The sequence below is a fragment of the Halichoerus grypus genome, chromosome 9 (assembly GCF_964656455.1).
Source record: "Halichoerus grypus chromosome 9, mHalGry1.hap1.1, whole genome shotgun sequence".
Lineage (NCBI taxonomy): Eukaryota > Metazoa > Chordata > Mammalia > Carnivora > Phocidae > Halichoerus > Halichoerus grypus.
Window position 1 is genome coordinate 143,586,979 of NC_135720.1, and position 21,002 is coordinate 143,607,980.

Genomic DNA, 21,002 nt, shown 5'->3' on the forward strand with positions numbered 1-21,002 from the left:
AATTATATCAGTAAATGACATATATTTGAAATATCCTCAATACAGACATTATTTTGAGATCTTTGGCCTTTAAAATGTGCTGTGCACACTGAGCATCTAGTTCCATGGAAAGATGTATTCTTCCACTTAAACTTTTAGGGTTATATGTTAGCATTGAACACTTATATCATATAAGTGTTGGCTCTATCAGCTTTCATGTGCCGATACTAAACATTTAACCTCTTTCATTTGATGCCTGTTCTCTTAATTATTATTGTAAAATTGTGTAAAAATGTGTCATTTCCCATTCTATTTTTATTGGATGGTAATCATTTCATAGAATGCCATCTAATTTTGTTTTGTGGAATCTATTTATTTTTATTTTACCTAATAAAAATTTTTCTCTCTATATATAACCTATGCTTTTTTTGAATATTTATTTTTTTGTGTATAAAGGAATGATTTATGTGTGATTTTTATAACTACATTTTCCTGTATCACACATATCAAGATAGGTACTAGGGACACCATTCTTTGCTCTAGACTTAGGATGTATGTGTTCAATATTTCCAGCCAGTATTATTTACATAGTTTGTCTAAGAGGAATCAATGTCTCTTACGGCATTTAGTCATTTGACGCTTACCTACACATAGACGTTGATGCTTAGGCTAATTATACAATTCTTTTTATTTTGTAAGGAGGAAGTGAAAGGAAATCTCCTCCTTAACCTTAGTCTAAACATACCTTTTTCTGGAAAGATTTCCTTCCGTGGCGGTGCACACAGCTTTAAGATGGATGGATGCCGAGGAGGGGAGGAGGAAGAGAACAAAGTGACCCAGATCAGCAGAAAATACTCTTGAGAATCAATGGGAGAATGAATTATGCAGCCTGATATTTCCCACATCCAGTGTCTTCTTTGGACAACTGTCTGTTCATGTCTTCTGCCCATTTTTTGACTTGATTATTTGTTTTTTGGGTGTTGAGTTTGAAAAGTTCTTTATAGATCTTGGATATCAGCCCTTTTTATCTGTAGTGTCATTTGCAAATATCTTCTCCCATTCTGTGGGTTGCCTCTTTGTTTTGTTGACTGCTTCTTTTGCATTAAATTTTTTTTTTAATTTTAAAAATGTACCTACATATTTACAGTACTTTACGTACCATTAAGCTCATACTGAAAGACCTTTTGTACACCAAGGCCATTATGTGATTTTTCTTATATTAAATAATAATGATTTACTTTCTGTGATAATGTGGACCTATACTGGCATAAGCTATGCCAATTTCAATGAGTAAATCACTTATTGAAATAGTTACTGATAAAATCCCACGGCCTTTACTTTAAACATGATAGATCCACACACATCCCCCCTGCTGCCAAATGTTTATTTTCTTGAAGATTTCTTTTAAAAATTGCTAAATGCTTGGTCCTGACAGCAGGAAACATGTGCTAACAGAGGATGGAACAGAAAAATGGCAGTTCTTTCACTGGGTTTATCCTGCTGGGCTTCTCTGACCGGCCTCAACTGGAGCTAGTCCTCTTTGTGGTTCTTCTGGTCTTCTATCTGTTCACTCTGCTGGGAAACACCACCATCATTGCCTTGTCCCACCTGGACCCACATCTTCAGACTCCCATGTACTTTTTCCTCTCCAACCTAAGCTTTCTGGACCTGTGTTACACGACCAGCACTGTCCCGCAGCTCCTGGTTCATCTCAGGGGAGCTGACAAGTCTATCTCCTTTGGTGGCTGTGTGGTTCAGCTGTTTGTCGCTCTAGGGTTGGGATGCACAGAATGCATTCTCTTAGGGGTCATGGCATTGGACCGCTATGCAGCCATCTGCAGGCCCCTGCAGTACACAGTGATCATGCACCCCCGTCTCTGTGCCCTCATGGCTTCTGCATCGTGGTTCATTGGTTTTGCCAACTCTTCATTACAGACAGTGCTCATCTTCCTTATCCCACTCTGTGGGAGAAATAAAATAGACCATTTCTTTTGTGAAGTCCCCCCGCTGCTCAAGCTTGCTTGTGTTGATACCACTGTGAATGAGTCTGAGCTCTTCTTTCTCGGTGTGATCATTCTCCTCATACCTGTGGCATTAATCATCTTCTCCTATGGTCGGATTGTCAGGGCAGTCTTAAGAATAAAGTCATCTGCAGGGCAGGGGAAAGCGTTTGGGACATGTGGGTCCCACATCACAGTGGTCTCCCTGTTCTATGGCACGGCCATCTACGCTTACCTCCAGCCCAGCAACAACTACTCCCAGGATCAGGGCAAGTTCATTTCTCTGTTCTACACCATCGTCACCCCCATGGTCAACCCTGTCATATATACACTGAGGAACAAGGATGTGACGGGAGCAATGAAGAAGGTGCTTTGGAGGGGCCATGGCTCCAGATGACTGGGAGGGAAGACCCTTTGATGGAAGACTTTAACTGCCAGAGTTTTTAAGATGATGGTGTCCACCCCATATCATCTAAATGTTCCTCTGACACCTCTCAAGGGAAATTCCTACCTGATGCTTGAATGCAAGTGAGTGCTCAAAATCTAAGTTCATGGATTCATGCGGCCTCCAGAGATGCTGCCTTAGTGTTTCTAGAGCATCTGCGTCATATTCTCATTTTTAAAAAGCTCCACAGGTTTTTCATTTTTCCCCCTCATTTGGGAACACTATTCCATTCCTTCGTGCAAGAAGACACGCACATACCGTAAAGTCATAGGGAAAATAAGAATACAAATGACTAAAACACTGTAAGAAATATTAACCTTGTGGCATTTTTCTAGGAAACTGTTGGAGGCATGTCACTTATTCTTGCGTTGTGATCATGGCTCTATTACGAGGTCCGTAGGTTGACTGTATCACAGCTTTTTCATAGAAGTAGGTGGGCAACTGTGGGAAAAACACACTTTTAGCTCAGAGAAAAACCTATTAACATCGATCCTGATAAATCCATTCAGATATCAGGCCCTAGTATGACGACACCAGCGTGACATGATTTTATGTAACCTTCAAGTCACAGACGTAGAGGGTGTGATGCATTACCGCCAGGGACAGTGGGGGCACCGGCTGGTGATACGGCAGGGGTGCTGATGTGTAAGTCTGCGCATGGCCGGAGAAGCACAACGGGAGGTCTGCGAGCTGTTTCTTTTAAGCTTGTGAGCCACCTTGTGAGTTAAAAATGACTGTTGAGGACAGTGTCATATCTGAACAGTACATGACACAAGTCCTATTTTATATTTGATCTATTTTACCTACAGCAATGCAGCAGAAGTTCCAAAGGGTAAAATACATTTAGATCCTCTCTTCATGCCATTTTATAAATTCTTTGATCCAGGCGTCAACTGATCAATGCTTTTGTATCTCACATCTACCAAAAGCCCCATATATTTCCATGCAGTAACATACTATAAAAATATAGGAAATGACCACGATGTCACAAGAAATGCCATGGTCTGTGGAGCTTACTTAGATTCACCAGGAGGAAATGTATATTAATTATTAAACATCTCCATATGTCTCAACTTTACAAATAGCCATCTCGTTATGAACTGTCATACAATTCTGAATTAGGAGTAATAAATATAAACATCCCAGAACAATTGAATCTGACATTGTAGCCCTTCAATCTTAACTTAAGTTTGCGGATAAATGTGTTTTGGGGTATGGATCTGGGTTTTTGTATATGTGTACTGTCACAAACAGTGTATTTTCCCACGGAGGCTGGAGCTTTGGCAATGCCATCTTCATAGAAATGTTTCTGAGTTTTGGTAGGTTTTCCCAACATGTAGCCCAGTGCAGGTAAATGTGTTTGTGTCTTGGACTAGACACATATACATAACAAGTGTACTTACTGTTCCCTATCCTAACAGCTAACTAGCATCCTTCAGGGCCTTGAACCCCCCTGAGCTGGTCATGCTCATGACAAGTGATCTTTGTATAGAGACAGCATGTGGAGGCTGGAAATGCCAGCCAGGGGAGATTATGCACACGGTCAGATTCTCTCTGCATCTCTAGAAGCATCACAGTGTTCTCACTTGAAATCAACACCTGGGATATATCTTGACACCATAGTGATGTTTCATGTATGCCAGTAGAAAAATAGTTTTGTAATACTGTTTATCCCCGATGGTGACAAATTTCCCACTCTCCATTATGTTTCAACCACATCGTGACAGTTATATCAAAATGGTCACTTTAAAATCCCTCAGATGAACTCTCTTTGGTGCAAAAACCCTCCAGGTCTCATGAAACCACACAGCCTATTGTTCTGTGTGAGCATCTACTTCTCTGCTCTTAAGGACACACAGAGCCCTGGGGTGAAACAGATTTATTTCATTTAATGAATGTTTGAATGGCATTTGGATGTTTCTGTTACATGGGAATAAATTATAGAGAACAAAGTTCTCTGGGATCCATGCTAAAAGAAAAAAAATTATTTGAAAGTCCAAACACAAGTTCACAATTGTTCCATAACATTTTTCTAATGTTATGAATCTGCCTCCCCACACACTCCATGCTTTGTCTACAACAGACTCCAGGTTGTGTAAATTGTCACCAATATTATTTGAACTGTTTCCTTTTGAATTTTCATCAATAACTGTGGCATGACTGTGGGACTGTATCCAAGGCTTAGCTAAATTATTTTATTCCATCCGTCTTTAACATCCGGCGGTCAGGACAATCATTATGCTCTAGCTCTTCTTCCAGCTCTTTTGCTTTCTGAGGAACACAGGGTGCATATCATCAGCTCAGGTAATGGGTGATTGCAGAGACCCAAAATGTCCAACTTGCATGAAACACAATTCCTTTTTTTGTTTCAATTGTTTTTGTTGGTTTGAAATTACTTTATATATTTTATTTTAGCTTTTTAATGAAGTTTTTATTTCCATTAAAGTAGAGTTAACATACAGTATATTATTAATTTCAGGTCTATAGTATAATATTTCAACAATTCCATACAACACCCAGTGCTCAATTTAAGTGCCCTCCTTCATCCCCATCACTTAGTTCACCCATCCCCCCCATGTTGTTCTATATAGTTGTCCTGTTTCTTGGTTTGTCTTTCTCTCTCTTTTCTTCCTTTCCTCATTTGTTTTGTTTCTTAAATCCACAGACAAATGAAATCATATGGTATTTATCTTCCTCTGACTGACTTATTTCACTTAGCATAATACTCTCTAGCTCCATCCATGACGTTCCAAATGGCAAGAATTCATTCTTCTTTATGACTAATATTCATACTGTGTGTGTGTGTGTGTGTGTGTGTGTGTGTGTGTGTACATATATATATCACATCTTCTTTATCCAGTCATCTATTGATGCACTCATGAGTTGCTTCCATAGTTTGGTTATTGTAAATAATGCTGCTATAAACATAGTGGTGCATGTATCCATTTGAAAGATCTTTTTTTAGGTAAATACCCAGTAGTGCATTACCTGATGTTAGGTTTGTTCTATATTTGACTTTTTGAGGAACCTCCATACTCTTTTCCACAGTGGCCGCACCAGTTTGCATTCCCACCAACAGTGCAGGAGGGTTCTTTTTTCTCCACATCCTCACTGACACTTTCTTCTCGTGTTTTTGATTTTAGCCATTCTGACAAGTGGGAGGTGATATCTCCTTGTGGTTTTCATTTTCATTTCTCTGAAAAACTGTGATGTTGAGCATCTTTTCTGTATCTATTGAGATCTGTATGTCTTCTTTGCAGAAATGCCTGTTCATGTCTTCTGCACATTTTAAAAATTGGATTATTTTGGTTTTTTGGGTGTTGTATATATAAGATCTTTACATATTTTGAATACTAACCCTTTATCAGATATGTCATTCATAAATATCTTCTCCTATTCCATAGACTTTCTTTTTGTTTTGAATCACAATTCTTTTTTTCCTAAAAACTGTTTTGAAGTTACTTTATTATCTTTTAATTTTTAATTCCAGTATAGTTAACAGAGTGTTGTACTAGTTTCAGGTATATAATATACTGATTCCACACTTACGTCATCACAAATTTACTCTTTGTTCGCCATCACCTATGTAACCCATCCCCCCACCATCTCTACTGTAGTACAAGTCAGCACAGAGAGGCTTGGGGGATTCTCAGATTATGTGTCCCTACCTTCGTAGGCTGTTCTGGCTTTAGGACTGTCATTTGGTAGCATATCTGCAGTGTGTCGAGTGTAAGTTCTAAACAGACCCTCTACATCATGATGAAATTACTACTAGATCAGTAATAAGAGTACACCCACCCCTGTAAGACCCTCATGTATCTCATAGTCTGTGCATTTCATGGTTACTCTTTGCCAGAGTTCTGCTCTGTCCAGGCTCACTGAGGAGGGACGAACAGGTTATAGATCCCTGTGAACCCTTTCCTTTGCAGGTGACTTCTTTTAAGATGCTTGTTTTGTAACACAGGTGAGAGCTTCTTTCATCATTGTGGTATTGTAGCATATTTCAGACCTGGTCCTGCAGACTCTGGGAACCACTGTGTATGGAAATGTGGTTTGCTGGGAAGGCGGGCTCTGTGTAAATGCAGAAATGTGAGGATGAATTACTGCTGATCAGAGGGGTCAGGGGATGGGGTCCCTGAGATGGCCTTAGGGATAGGACACTTGCTTTGGGGAGGGACACATTTCCTTCTTCCCTACCCCAGGGTTCAAATGGATACATGCACCACTATGTTTATAGCAGCATTATTTACAATAACCAAGCTATGGAAGCAGCTCATGAGTGCATCAATAGATGACTGGATAAAGAAGATGTGATATATATATGTGTGTATACACACAGACACACACACACAATGGAATACTAGTCATAAAGAAGAATGAATTCTTGCCATTTGGAATTAAATGGAGTTTAATTAATGTTTTGGAATTAAATGGAGATGACAGAGAGTAACAGGAGAAAAAACCCAAAGTTTTATTACCTGCATGTGGAGGCCCAATAAAGTAATTGAGATTCAAAGAAATGATCAAGGCAGGCAGTTTTTATACCTTTAATACAGAGACAAGAAATGTGTGAGGAATTACAGGATAAAGAAAACCAGTGTTTGGGAGCTTTAGTTAGGAAGAAATTCTAAGTGGAATTTTTTTTTTTTTTATGTTCAGTTAGCCACTGTACAGTACATCTTTGGTTTTTGATGTAGTGTTCAGTGATTCATTAGTTCCATATAACACCCAGTGCTCATCACAACACATGCCCTCCTTAATACCCATCAACTGGCTGCCCCATCCGCCCACCCCCTTCCCTTCTGAAACAGATTGTTTCCCGCAGTCCATAGTCTCTCATGGTTCGTCTCCCTCTATGATTTCTCCTCCTTCATTTTCCCTCCCTTCCCCTATCATCCTCCTAGATATTCCTTATATTCCACATATGAGTGAAACCATATGATAATTGTCTTTCTCTGATTGACTTATTTCACTTAGCATAATCCCCTCCAGGTCCTACTATATTGGTGCAAATGGTAGGTATTCATCCTTTCTGATGGCTGAGTAATATTCCATTGTATATATGGACCACATCTTCTTTACCCATTCATCTGTTGAAGGGCATCTCGGCTCCTTCCACAGTTTGGCTATTGTGGACATTGAGGCTATGAACATTGGGGTGCATGTGGCCTTTCTTTTCACTACATCTGTATCTTTGGGCTAAATACCTAGTAGTGCAATTGCTGGGTCATAGGTTAGCTCTATCTTTAACATCTTGAGGAACCTCCATACTGTTTTCCAGAGTGGCTGTACCAGCTTACATTCCCAGCAACAGTGTAGGATGGTTCTCCTTTCTGCACATCCTTGCCAACCCTTGTTGTTCCCTGTCTTGTTAATTTTTGCCATTCTAACTGGTGTAAGGTAGTATCTCTTTGTGGTTTTGATTTGTATTTCCCTGATAGCTAGTGATGTTGAACATTTTTTCATATGTCTGTTAGCCATTTGCATGTCTTCTTTGGAGAAGTGTATGTTCATGACTTCTGCCCATTTCTTAATTGATTATTTGTTTTTTGAGTGTTGAGTTTGAGAGGTTCTTTATAGATCTTGGATACTAGCCCATTATCTGTAATGTCATTTGCAAATATCTTCTCCCATTCCGTGGGATGCCTCTGAGTTTTGTTGACTATTTCCTTTGCTGTGCAAAAGATTTTTATCTTGATGAAGTCCCTAAAGTTCATTTTTGCTTTCGTTTCCCTTGCCTTTAGAGATGTGATTTGCAAGAAATCGTTGTGGCCAATGTTGAAGAGGTTACTGCCCATGTTCTCCTCTAGGATTTTGATGGATTCCTGTCTCACATTGAGATCTTTCATCCATTTTGAGTTTATCTTTGTGTATGGTGAAAGAGAATGGTCCAGTTTCATTCTTCTGCATGTGGATGTCCATTTTTCCCAGCAACATTTATTGAAGAGACTCTTTTTTCCATTGGATATTCTTTCCTGCTTTGTCGAAGATTAATTGACCATAGAGTTGAGGGTCTATTTCTGGGCTCTCTAATCTCTTCCATGGTCTATGTGTCTGTTTTTGTGCCAACACCATGCTGTCTTGATGATCACAGTTATGTAATAGAGCTTGGAGTCAGGCATTGTGATGTCCCCAGCTTTGGTTTTCATTTTCAACATTCCCCTGGTGATTCGGAGTCTTTTCTGGTTCCATACAAATTTTAGGATTGTTTGTTCCAGCTCTGTGAAAAGTGTCGATTGTATTTTGATGGGGATTGCATTGAAAGTGTAGATCGCTCTGGACAGCATAGACATTTTCACAATGTTTATCCTTCCAATCCATGAGCATGGAATGTTTTTCCATCTCTTTGTGTCTTCCTCAATTTCTTTCATAAGTGTTCTATAGTTTCTAGAGTATAGATTCTTAACCTCTTTGGTTAGGTTTATTCCTAGGTATCCTATGGTTTTTGGTGCTATTGTAAATGGACTCGATCCCCCAATTTCTTTTTCTTCAGTTACATTGTTAGTGTATAGAAAAGCAACTGATACCTGTGCAATTGATTTTGTGTCCTGACATGTTGCTGAATTGCTGTATGAGTTCTAGTAATTTGGGGGTGGAGTCTTTTAGGTTTTCCAAATAAAGTATCATGTCATCTGCGAAGAGAGAGAGTTTGACTTCTTCTTTGCCCATTTGAATGCCTTTTATTTCTTTTTGTTGTCTGATTGCTGAGGCTAAAACTTCTAGTACTATGTTGAACAAAAGTTGTAAGAGTCGGCATCCCGGTCATGGTCCTGACCTTAAGGGAAAAAGCTCTCAGTTTTTCCCCATTGAGAATGAATGAATAAAAATTTGTGGGCTTTTCATACATAGCTTTTATGAAATTGAGGTGTGTTCCCTTTATCCCTATATTTTGAAGAGTTTTAATCAAGAAAAGATGATATTTTGTCAAATGCTTTTTCTGCATCAATTGAGAGGGTCATATGGTTCTTTTCTTTGCTTTTGTTAATGTGCTCTATCACGTTGATTGATTTGTGAATGTTGAACCACCCTTGAGTCCTAGGAATAAATCCCACCTGGTCGTGGTGGATAATCCTTTTAACGTACTGTTGGATTCTATTGGCTAGGATCTTGTTGAGTATTTTGGCATCCATGTTCATCAGGGATATTGGTCTGTAATTCTCCTTTTTGATGGGGTCTTTGTCTGGTTTTGGGATCAGGGTAATGCTAGTCTCATAGAACAAATTTGGGAGTTTTCCTTCCATTTCTATGTTTTGAAACAGCTTCAGTAGAGTAGGTATCATTTCTTTTTTAAATGTTTGGTAGAATTCCCCTGGGAAGGCATCTGGCCCTGGACTTGTTTTTTGGGAGATTTTTGATTACTGTTTCAATTTCCTTGCTGGTTATTGGTCTGTTCAGATTGTCTATTTCTCCTGGTAGTTTATAAGTTTCCAGGAATGCATCCATTTCTCCCAGATTGCTTAATTTGTTGGCATATAGTTGCTGGTAATAATTTCTATTAATTATTTCTATATCCTTGTTATTAGTCATGATCTCTCTCCTATAATTAATGATTTTATTAATTTGGGTCCTTTCTCTTTTCTTTTGGATAAGTCTCACCAGAGGTTTATGGATCTTATTAATTCTTTCAGAGAACCAGCTTCTAGTTTCATTGGTCTCTTCTACTGTTTTTCTGGTTTCTATTTTATTGATTTCTGCTCTGATCTTTATTACTTATCTTCTCCTGTTTGGTTCAGGCTTTATTTGCTGTTCTTTCTCCAGCTCCTTTAGGTGTAAGGTGAGCTTGTGCATATGGGATTTTTCTACCTTTTTTTTTTTTTTGAGTTTTGAAGGTCATGGTTTTTTTTTTTTTAATTTTATTATGTTATGTTAGTCACCATACAATACATCATTGGTTTTTGATGTGATGATCCACGATCCATTGTTTTCATATAACACCCAGTGCTCCATGCAGTACGTGCCCTCCTTAATACCCATCACCGGGCTAACCCATCCCCCTTCCCCTCTCCCCTCTAAAACCCTGTTTGTTTCTCAGAGTCCATAGTCTCTCATGGTTCATCTCTCCCTCCAATTCCACCCCCCTCATTTTTCCCTTCCTTCTAATGTCCTCCATGCTATTCCTTATGCTCCACAAATAAGTGAAACCATATGATAATTGACTTTCTCTGCTTGACTTATTTCATTTAGCATAATCTCCTCCAGTCCCATCCATGTTGATGTAAAAGTTGGGTATTCATCCTTTCTGATGGCTGAGTAATATTCCATTGTATATATGGACCACATCTTCTTTATCCATTCGTCTATTGAAGGACATCTTGGCTCTTTCCACACTTTGGCTATTGCAGACATTGCTGCTATGAACATTGGGGTGCATATGGCCCTTTTTTTTCACTACATCTGTGTCTTTGGTGTAAATACCCAGAAGTGCAATTGCTGGGTCATAGGGTAGCTCTATTTTTAAATTTTCGAGGAACCTCCACACTGTTTTCCAAAGTGGCTGTACCAACTTGCATTCCCACCAACAGTGTAAGAGGAACCCCTTTCTCCACAACCTCTCCAACATTTGTTGTTTCTTTCCCTGTCCATTTTTGCCATTCTACTGGTGTAAGGTGGTATCTCAATGTGGTTTTGATTTGGATTTCCCTGATGGCTAATGATGATGAACATTTTTTCATGTGTCTGTTAGCCATTTGTATGTCTTCTTCAGAGAAGTGTCTTTTCATATCTTCTGCCCACTTTTTGACTTGATTATTTGTTTTTTGGGTGTTGAGTTTGAGAAGTTCTTTATAGATCTTGGATCCCAGCCCTTTATCTGTAGTGTCATTTGCAAATGTCTTCTCCCATTCTGGGGGTTGCCTCTTTGCTGGGAAAATTGGACAGCCACATGCAGAAGAATGAAACTCGACCATTCTCTAACATCAGCCACAAAGATAAACTCAAAGTGGACGAAAGACCTCAATGTGAGACAGGAATCCATCAAAATCCTAGAGGAGAACATAGGCAGTAACCTCTCTGACATCGCCCACAGCAACTTCTTTCAAGATACATCTCCAAAAGCTAGTGAAACAAAAGCAAAAATGAACTTTTGGGACTTCATCAAGATAAAAAGCTTCTGCACAGCAAAGGAAACAGTAAACAAAACAAAGTGGAATTAAATTTTTATAAAGGAGCAAGTGTAGAGGCCCAGGGCAGATCCCCAAACAGGCCTCAAGGGCATATTACTTGTTCTGAATGGAAGCTACTTGGGAAACAGCAGGTGCAAGAACATCACACCCTCCTCTGTGCCCCTGAAAGCAGGAAACAAATTCCCCCATGAAAGGCACCCAACAATGACTACAAAGTAAAAGACATTGTTATCACCACAGGTAGGGACCTGAAAGTTGAGAGCGCTATAGAAATAAACTTTGCTATTTTTTTATGAATCTACTGCCTCAGCCCAAATTCCAATTAGAATTCCTTCCTAACTAAAGTTTCCAAACACCTGTTTTCTTTATCCTGTCAATTCCCCACACATTTCTTGTCTCTGTATAAATGTATAAAACTGCCTGCCTTGATCATTTCTTTGGGTCTCAATTTCATTATTGGGTCTCCATGTGCAGGTAATAAATCTTTAGGGTTTTTTCTCCTGTTACTCTCTGTCATCTCCATTTAATTCCAAAACAGCTGGAAGAACCCTGGGAGAAAGAAGGAAATGTCTCCCTCCCCAAAACAAGTGTCCTGTCCCTAGGGCCACCTCAGGGACCCCATTCCCTGACGCCTCTGATCAGCAGTCATTCATCTGCTCATTTCTGAATTTACACAGAGCCCACCTTCCCAGCAAACCACATTTCCATACACAGTGGTTCCCAGAGTCTGCAAGACCAGGTCTGAAATATGCTACAATACCACAATGATGAAAGAAGCTCTCACCTGTATTACAAAACAAGGATCTTAAAAGAAGTCACCTGCAAAGGAAAGGGTTCACAGGGATCTATAACCTGTTCCTCCCTCCTCGGTGAGCCTGGACAGAGCAGAACTCTGGCAAAGAGTAACCACGAAATGCACAGACTACGAACACATGAGGGTCTTACGGGGCTGGCTGTACTCTGATTACTGACCTAGTAGTAATTTCAGCACCATGCAGAGGGTCCAGTCAGAACCTACACTCTACGCACGGCAGATATGCTACCAAATGACAGCCCAAAAGCCAAACAGGGCTATTGTCAACGTCTAGTGCGTTGGGGTCCCTGGGTAAGGGTCGTGAAAGAACCAGGACACAGGGGATGCAGAGCAAAGGCAGCACTTGCAACTGCATGCTGTCGTTTATTTCCCACACAGCTATATACTTGCAGCGAACAGATAAGCATGACAATGTGTACTTTTAGCTGATAATAAGATCATGCCCACATCCTTGAAGAAAGACACGCAAGATATAAGAACAAACTATATCCTGTTTTTTGTTTGCCGAAGCGCGGAACTATCTCGGCCACCCTTCCTCTGGGAACAGCACGTTCTTATAAAAGAATACTTCTAATATAGGCAAGAGCCACTTCCTGCAGATCCAGGCATTCAGAACTTGCAACGTGAGATAAGGGGAAGAGAACATTTTCTCCTCCTGATCCAGGCCTGCCTGGTTGTCCTTAATCTCACTGCAGTCCTCAAATGACCTTGGTTACAAGGGGCCTACAAGCCTATACCATCACAGGCTATGAAGGCAGGGACACATAATCTGAGAATCCCGAAGCGTCTCTGTGCTGACTTGTACCACACTAGTTCTGCCTCACATTTGAGAAACAAACTGCTTTCCATTGCAGTGAGGGGGTCTCCGAAGCTGTCTGACAGGTCTGGGGCCTCCTGCATGTACTCTTGCTATTTTGTATCCTTTGATAATTGGTGATATATCATCTGCTGGTTAAGAATTGTGTTTCATGTGAGTCCGACTGACATTTTGGGTCTCTGCAATCACCCATTACCTGAGCTGAGGGTGTGCACCCTGTGTTCCTCAGAAAGCAAAAGAGCTGGAAGAATCCATGAATTGCTCTAGAGCATCATGATCACCCTGACCTCCATGTGCTAAAGACAGATGGAATAAAATAATTTAGCCAAACCTTGGATACAATCCCACAGCCATGCCACAGTTATTGGTGAAAATTCAAAAGGAAACAGTCCAAATAATATTGGTGGCAATTTACACAACCCTGTAGTCTGTTACAGCCAAAGCATGGAGAGCACGCGGTGGCAGATTCTTAACATTAGAAAAATGTTACAGAACGATACTGAACTTGTGTTTGGACTTCCAAATAATTTCTTTTTTATTTTAGCATGTATCCCAGAGGTTTTTGTTCTCTATAATTTATTCCCATGTAACATAAACATGCAAATGCCATTCAAACATTCTCTTAAAGAAAATAAATGTTTCACCCCAGGGCTCTGTGTGTCCTTAAGAGCAGAGAAGTAGATATTCACCCAGAATAATAGGCTGTGTGGTTTCATGAGACCTTGAGGGTTTTTGCACCAAAGACAGTTCATTTGAGGGGTTTTAAAGTGACCATTTGGGTATAACCGTCAAGATGTGGTTGAAACATAATGGAGAGTGGGAAATTTGTCACCATCGGGGATAAACAGTATTACAAAACTGTTTTTCTACTGGCATACATGAAACATCACTATGGTGTCAAGCTATATCCCAGGTGTTCAAGTGGGAACACTGTGATGCTGTTAGCGATGCAGAGAGAACCTGACCGTGTGCATAATCTCCCCTGGCTGGCATTTCCAGCCTCCACATGCTGTCTCTATACAAAGATCACTTGTCATGAGCATGACCAGCTCAGGGGGTTCAAGGCCCTGGAGGATGCTGGTTAGCTGTCAGGATAGGGAACAGTACACTTGTTATGTATATGTGTCCAGTCCAAGACACAAACACATTACCTGCACTGGCCTACGTGCAGATTTCAGAACTGTATGACAGTTATTTTATAATGAGATGGCTATTTATAAAGCTTAGACACATGGAGATGTTTAATAGTTAATATACATGTTATTTTTTCTTTAAATTTTCTCCTGGTGAATCTGAGTAAGCTCCATGGAACATGGAATTTCCTGGGAAAGAGAGGTCATTTCTCTTATTTTTATATGTCCCGGCATTCAGATTGTATGGGCTCTTGGCAGATGTGAGGTACAAAGCATTGATCAGTTGACATCTGGATCAAAGAATTTATAAAATGTTATGAAGAGAGGATCTAAATGTTTTACCCTTTGGAACTTCTGCTGCATTGCTGTAGGTAAAACATGTAGAATATTAAATAGGAATTGACTTATGTACTGTTCAGATATGATAGTGTCCTAAAAGTCATTTTTAATGAATGGGGTGTCTCACAAGCTACATAACCAACTTGCAGACCTCATTGGTGCTTCTCTGACTAAAGCACAAAATTACACGTAAGCACTGCCTGGTGTATCACCAGCTGATGCCCCCAGCGTCCTGGCAGCAAGATAGCACGCCCTGCCCCTGTGTGACATGAACACTACATGTGGGCTACAGGAAACCACTGTCACATGGTGACATCACACTAGGCCTGATGTCTGAATGGCTTTATCAGAATTAATGTTACCAAGTTTTTCTTTGATCTAAAAATTTGTTTTTCCCACAGATGCCCACCTAATTCTGTGAAAAAGCTGTGATACGGTCAACTTATGGACCTTGTAATAGAGCCATGATCAAAATACAAAAATAAGTGACATTCCTCCAGCAATTGCTACAAAATGCTAAAATTAGTGGTTCATATTCTTATTTTGCCTATGCCTTCATATTATGTGCATAAATGTCTTTGCACTTAGAAATGAAACAGTATTCCCAAATGATAGTGAAATAAGAAAAACCTGTGGAGCTCTCTAAAATACTAATGTGAGGCCGATGCTTGAGGAGCCTGGTTGGTGCAGTTGGTTAAGTGTCCGAAACTTGACTTCGACTCGGGTCGTGATCTCAGGGTTGTGGGATCCATCACAGCATCAGGCTCTGCGCTCAGAGTACAGTCTGTTTGAGATTCTTTCTCCCTCTCCCTATACCCCTCCTGCTCATGCTCTCTCTCTCTCTCAAAGTAAATAATGAATCCTTAAATATATATATGCATATGATCTAGGAACACAAAATCAGCCTCTCTGGAGGTTGCATGAATCCATGAACTTAGATTTTGAACACTCACTTGCATAAAAGAATGATGTAAGTAAATTCACTTGAGACTTATCACGGGAAATTTTGGATGACCCAGGTAGGTCACAAACATCTTAATCACTCTGGCTTTCAACATCTTGCATCAAAGGGTCTTCCCTCCCAGTCATCTGGAGCCATGGCCCCTCCAAAGCACCTTCTTCATTGCTCCCATCACATCCTTGTTCCTCAGTGTATATATGACAGGGTTGACCATGGGGGTGATGATGGTGTAGAACAGAGAAATGAACTTGCCCTGATCCTGGGAGTAGTTGTTGCTGGGCTGGAGGTAAGCGTAGATGGCCGTGCCATAGAACAGGGAGACCACTGTGATGTGGGACCCGCATGTCCCAAATGCTTTCCTCTGCCCTGCAGATGACTTTATTCTTAAGACTGCCCTGACAATCCGACCATAGGAGAAGATGATTAATGCCACAGGTATGAGGAGAATGATCACACTGACAAAGAAGAGCTCAGACTCATTCACGGTGGTGTCAACACAGGCAAGTTTAAGCAGTGGGGGGACCTCACAAAAGAAATGGTCTATTTTATTTCTCCCACAGAGTGGGATAAGGAAGATGAGCACTGTCTGCAATGAGGAGTTGGCAAAACCAATGGACCACGATGCAGAAGCCATGAGGGCACAGAGACGGGGGTGCATGATCACTGTGTACTGCAGGGGCCTGCAGATGGCTGCATAGCGGTCCAATGCCATGACCCCTAAGAGAATGCATTCTGTGCATCCCAACCCTAGAGCGACAAACAGCTGAACCACACAGCCACCAAAGGAGATAGACTTGTCAGCTCCCCTGAGATGAACCAGGAGCTGCGGGACAGTGCTGGTCGTGTAACACAGGTCCAGAAAGCTTAGGTTGGAGAGGAAAAAGTACATGGGAGTCTGAAGATGTGGGTCCAGGTGGGACAAGGCAATGATGGTGGTGTTTCCCAGCAGAGTGAACAGATAGAAGACCAGAAGAACCACAAAGAGGACTAGCTCCAGTTGAGGCCGATCAGAGAAACCCAGCAGGATAAACCCAGTGAAAGAACTGCCATTTTTCTGTTCCATCCTCTGTTAGCACATGTTTCCTGCTGTCAGGACCAAGCATTTAGCAATTTTTAAAAGAAATTTTAAAAAAGTTACTGGGGAGGGGGTTGGATCTATCATGTTATAAGACATGGCCACGGGATATTATAAGTAACTATTTCAATAAATAATTGAAATTGAAATAACTTATACCAACTTAGTTCCACATTATCATGAAAAGTAAATCATTAATATGTAATATAAGAAAAATGAAATAATGGACCTTGTGTTGGCATCAGTCATACATATGAAAAGTCTTTCAGTCTGAGTTTAAAGAGACTTAAAGTACTATAAGTATGTACATACATTTTAGAGAGAATGGGGATAAGGGAAAAAGAGGGAGAACAATCAGAAAGAATCAGAAAAAGATGCAGACAGAGGGAGAGACGTTACTGTAAATATGTTTCTCATGATTGTACACAACTGGATTTGTACACACCTCACATGCAATAGAATATAATACAAAATAAACTTGAAAATGCATTCAGATATAGGAATTTAAGACCTAGAATGTACTTATACAAATAATTCAATTACATTCAAAATATCACTAATAGTTCTGCATATAAACATTGTGTCAGAATTACCTAAGATATTATATTAATGAAAGCTACACATTTGGAATTTGTGTTTCCTTATAGTAGTAAAACAACTACACACTCAATCAGAGAGAACCTAAAAAAAACACCACCATTCAATTACAGTGCTTAACTTTGCCTAAAGATGCTTAAAATTACCGTATCAATTTATCAGGAACTCTGAAAATACCTTGACGTTGCATAGTCAGGTGGAATCAGAACTCTAAAATTCAGTGGCCACAGCTTTCATTTTCCTTCTGCAGATTTCTGTTTCACACATTACCAACCAGAGCACATGAAATTCCTGAAAAAGGTAGGAGTATTCACCATCAACATTCTAATCAGAATAAACATTTTAAAAAGTTACCCAAATGTGTAATCTATGTACAAAGTGTAATGCTTTACATGACTCCCTATGATAAAATAATTAAATAGATAATATAGAGAGATAAAGACAGATTTATTCTCAAAGCAAATGACAGGTAAAAGCACTACAATGGAAATTTTTAAGTACTACACAGGAAGTCACAAAAAAGATATTTTGGTATTATATAAAATCTCAAATATCTGTCAACATTAGGTTAATTATTACTTTCTGGAAGCTATCTTGCAGCAGAGTTAATGATGCGAACCAGACACGTTGCCAGCTCTCAGGTGAGTCTGATGACCCTATTCATCCAGCTGCTTAGTACTGAAGAAGCATCCTTAAAAACCAACCAAAGAGGCATCAGAAAATGAGCATTTCAGTTCTATCTCGTTCAAATGGTGAGGCATACAGTACGTTTTTTGTTCTTCTAAGACTAAAAATCTGAATCAGGTTTCAGGGTAGACCCACTGGTGTGTGAAAGAAATGGGTACAAAACTGGGATAAAATTAATATTTATGAAATCAGAATAGAGGATATAGGATTTCACACTATTTTATACTTCCTTGGATTTCCTGTGGAGATGCATTCAGTGATAGCCACAAAAAGAATCTATGCACAAAAAATTTCTTAACGGAATTAATTATAAAACTATCTGAGATGGTGTAAATGTGCAACAACAGGGAATGTGCCCAGACTCACACCTGCTCAGAAGAGCGAATAAAAACAAATCATGGTTCAGTCTCATGCGCACACACACAAATACAGATTAATTATCTGAAATCAATTGCTGGTGTTTTAAAGGTGTCTAATAAAGGAATTACTCACCAAAGTAAGGAGGACAAAAGTGAAATGCTAACTCATCCAAGGAAAACACCAATACCATATTGTACCATTAGAATAAATGATGTATTTTAATATTATCTATCAGTAAGGACTAAGAAGGCAGGTAAGAGAAGATAAGACTCTGGTGAGCTGAACTGTACAAATGATTTCCTTCTTTTCTGGACTATATATGTATGTGTATGTGTGTATACATATATATAAAGAATGCTGAATGGCTATCTGACAGGTATAAAAATGAATATGATTTTAAGTTGAAAAATTAAATATCAGGCAAAAGAGATGCCCACTAAAAGAGAAAAAAGAATGTGATTGTCTCTGAATGTTACAATTGTTTCCAGTGCCTTCCTGGAGAGCACACTGGGAGGGAACTAGAATACTCTTGTCATAGTCTACCATCTTTTTTTTTTTTTTAGCATTGAATTCAGGAAAATTATTATACTTGAGTAACACTGGATATGAGAAAGATCAGGCTGCATAATGCATTCTCCTGATCTCAACAGTATGTTCTGCTGATCTGGGTCACTTTCCTCTCTTCCACCTCCTCTACTCAGCATTCATCCCTCTCCCATCTGTGGGCAACACCACAGCACACAATCTTCCCAGAGAAAGGATATGTTTAGACTAAGGTTAAATGAGAAATTTCATTTCATCTACTTTTTACCACATTTAAAGACTTGTGTAAGTAGACTAAAAACCATCATCTATGTGTATGTAGGTATCAAATGACTGAATGCAGTAAGAGAGATTGATTCCTCTTAGACAAAGTATGTAAATAATACTGGCTGGAAATAGTAAACACATCCGTCCCAGGTAAGGAGCACAGAATGGTGTCTCTAGCAAGTACCATGATATGATATGTTCCAGGAAAATCCAGTTACAAATCCACACATAAATTATTACTATGCATACAAAACAATAAATACTTGATTAGCACAGCTTCATATATTGAGAGAAAAATGTTATTAGATAAAATAAAAATAGATTCTACAAAACAAAAACAATGGCATTCTACGTAATAATTACCATCAAAAAAATGAATATAGTGGGAAATGACATCTTACAAGAACACAATTTTACAATAATAATTAAGAGAACGGGCATCAAATGAAAGAGGTTAAATGTTTAATATCAGCACACATAAGCTGAAGGAGCCATTACCATAAGTGTTCGATGCCGACATATACGTCTGAAAGTTTAAGTGGAAGAGTCCATATTTCTTGAAAACCAGATACTCAGTAAGCAAACTACACATTTTAAAGACCAAAGATCTCAAGAAAATGTCTGTACTGAAGATATTTCAGTTACATAACATTCACTGATATAATTGACATACAAATTCTGCCCTATCCAGTTCCCAAATGAATCCTGAAATAGTGTTGGCAGTGGTAGGAATGAATCACTATTACTTTAATAATGCACCTGTCCCCTAGGTCTGAGCTGACCCCAGATACACTAGAACAGGCCCTCGATGGCAATGCAGGATGAGCTAATCAGGGGGAATGCAGCTATCACAACACTGGAAATGACAGTTCTAATGAACATGGACAGTGCTTTCCACCAGGTTCTATGGGAGAAGAGGATCAAGTAGGATTTCCACTGCATGTTGTTTGTTCAGGGAATGCTCTCAGGATAAAGGAGATGAGGGAAGCAAAACAGAGCAGAGAACGATGCTAAGCAGGGATGTGGTCTCAAGTGGAATATGGCATAAGGGAATGGCTGTGGACCTTGCAGCCCATATTCCTAACACATAGGGTGTGGATTGGATCAGCAGCCAGGTAGAGAGCATCTAAGCAGGGCACCAATGGCATTCATACAAGACTCCATTCAGGATCCTGGGCAAGGATAGAAGGATGGAACCCAGTGTCCAAGTAGAAATACATTGACACAATATTCACAAAACGGGACTCCACTGTTGTAATCTTCAACATAGCATTTTTAATAATCCTTACATATTTTAGATATCTTAGTAACTCATAAGGGAGAAAATGAACATTTACAAACAATAAATACTGGGGCGCCTGGGTGGCTCAGTTGTTAAGTGTCTGCCTTTGGCTCAGGTCATGATCTCAGGGTCTTGGGATCGAGCCCCACATTGAGCCCCACATTGAGCCCCACATCAAACCCCACGTTGGGCTCCGTCCTCTGCAGGAAGCCTGCTTCTGCCTCTCCCGCTCCCCCTGCTTGTGTTCCCTCTCTCACTGTGTCTCTCTGTCAAATAAATAAAATCTTTAAAAAAAAAAAAACAACGATAAATACTGACAATGAGTTTTAAGCCTAGAAAACAAATATTGTCTATTTTCACAGACAATAAGAACCAATGGGAAGGCATGGAAGCATATAGCCTAATACTTTTACACATATGCATAATCTCTAATTCTATTACTGAAGGGCGTATTTTATCACCACTATATATGCATATTTAAAGTATTTTCTACATGTGCACACACAGGTATAATGAATGTACTACAGTAGAATGAAATGTCTGGGAACGACTTGGTGGAGTCTATAACGAACAACTAAATT

General features: G+C 39.6%; 1 long non-coding RNA gene and 2 pseudogenes across 1 annotated transcript in view; 1 reads left to right on the top strand and 2 right to left on the bottom strand.

Moving 5' to 3' along the window:
* Positions 1–21,002, bottom strand: part of LOC144379143 (uncharacterized) — a 111,064-nt gene that overhangs the window by 79,860 nt on the left and 10,202 nt on the right. Inside the window, exon 2 of the long non-coding RNA XR_013441502.1 lies at positions 17,460–17,573. This is a non-coding gene — a long non-coding RNA (uncharacterized LOC144379143). The remainder of the gene's footprint in view (positions 1–17,459; positions 17,574–21,002) is intronic.
* LOC118524384 (olfactory receptor 2B8-like) lies at positions 1,423–2,376 on the top strand (annotated as a pseudogene).
* Positions 15,735–16,688, bottom strand: LOC118547505 (olfactory receptor 2B8-like; annotated as a pseudogene).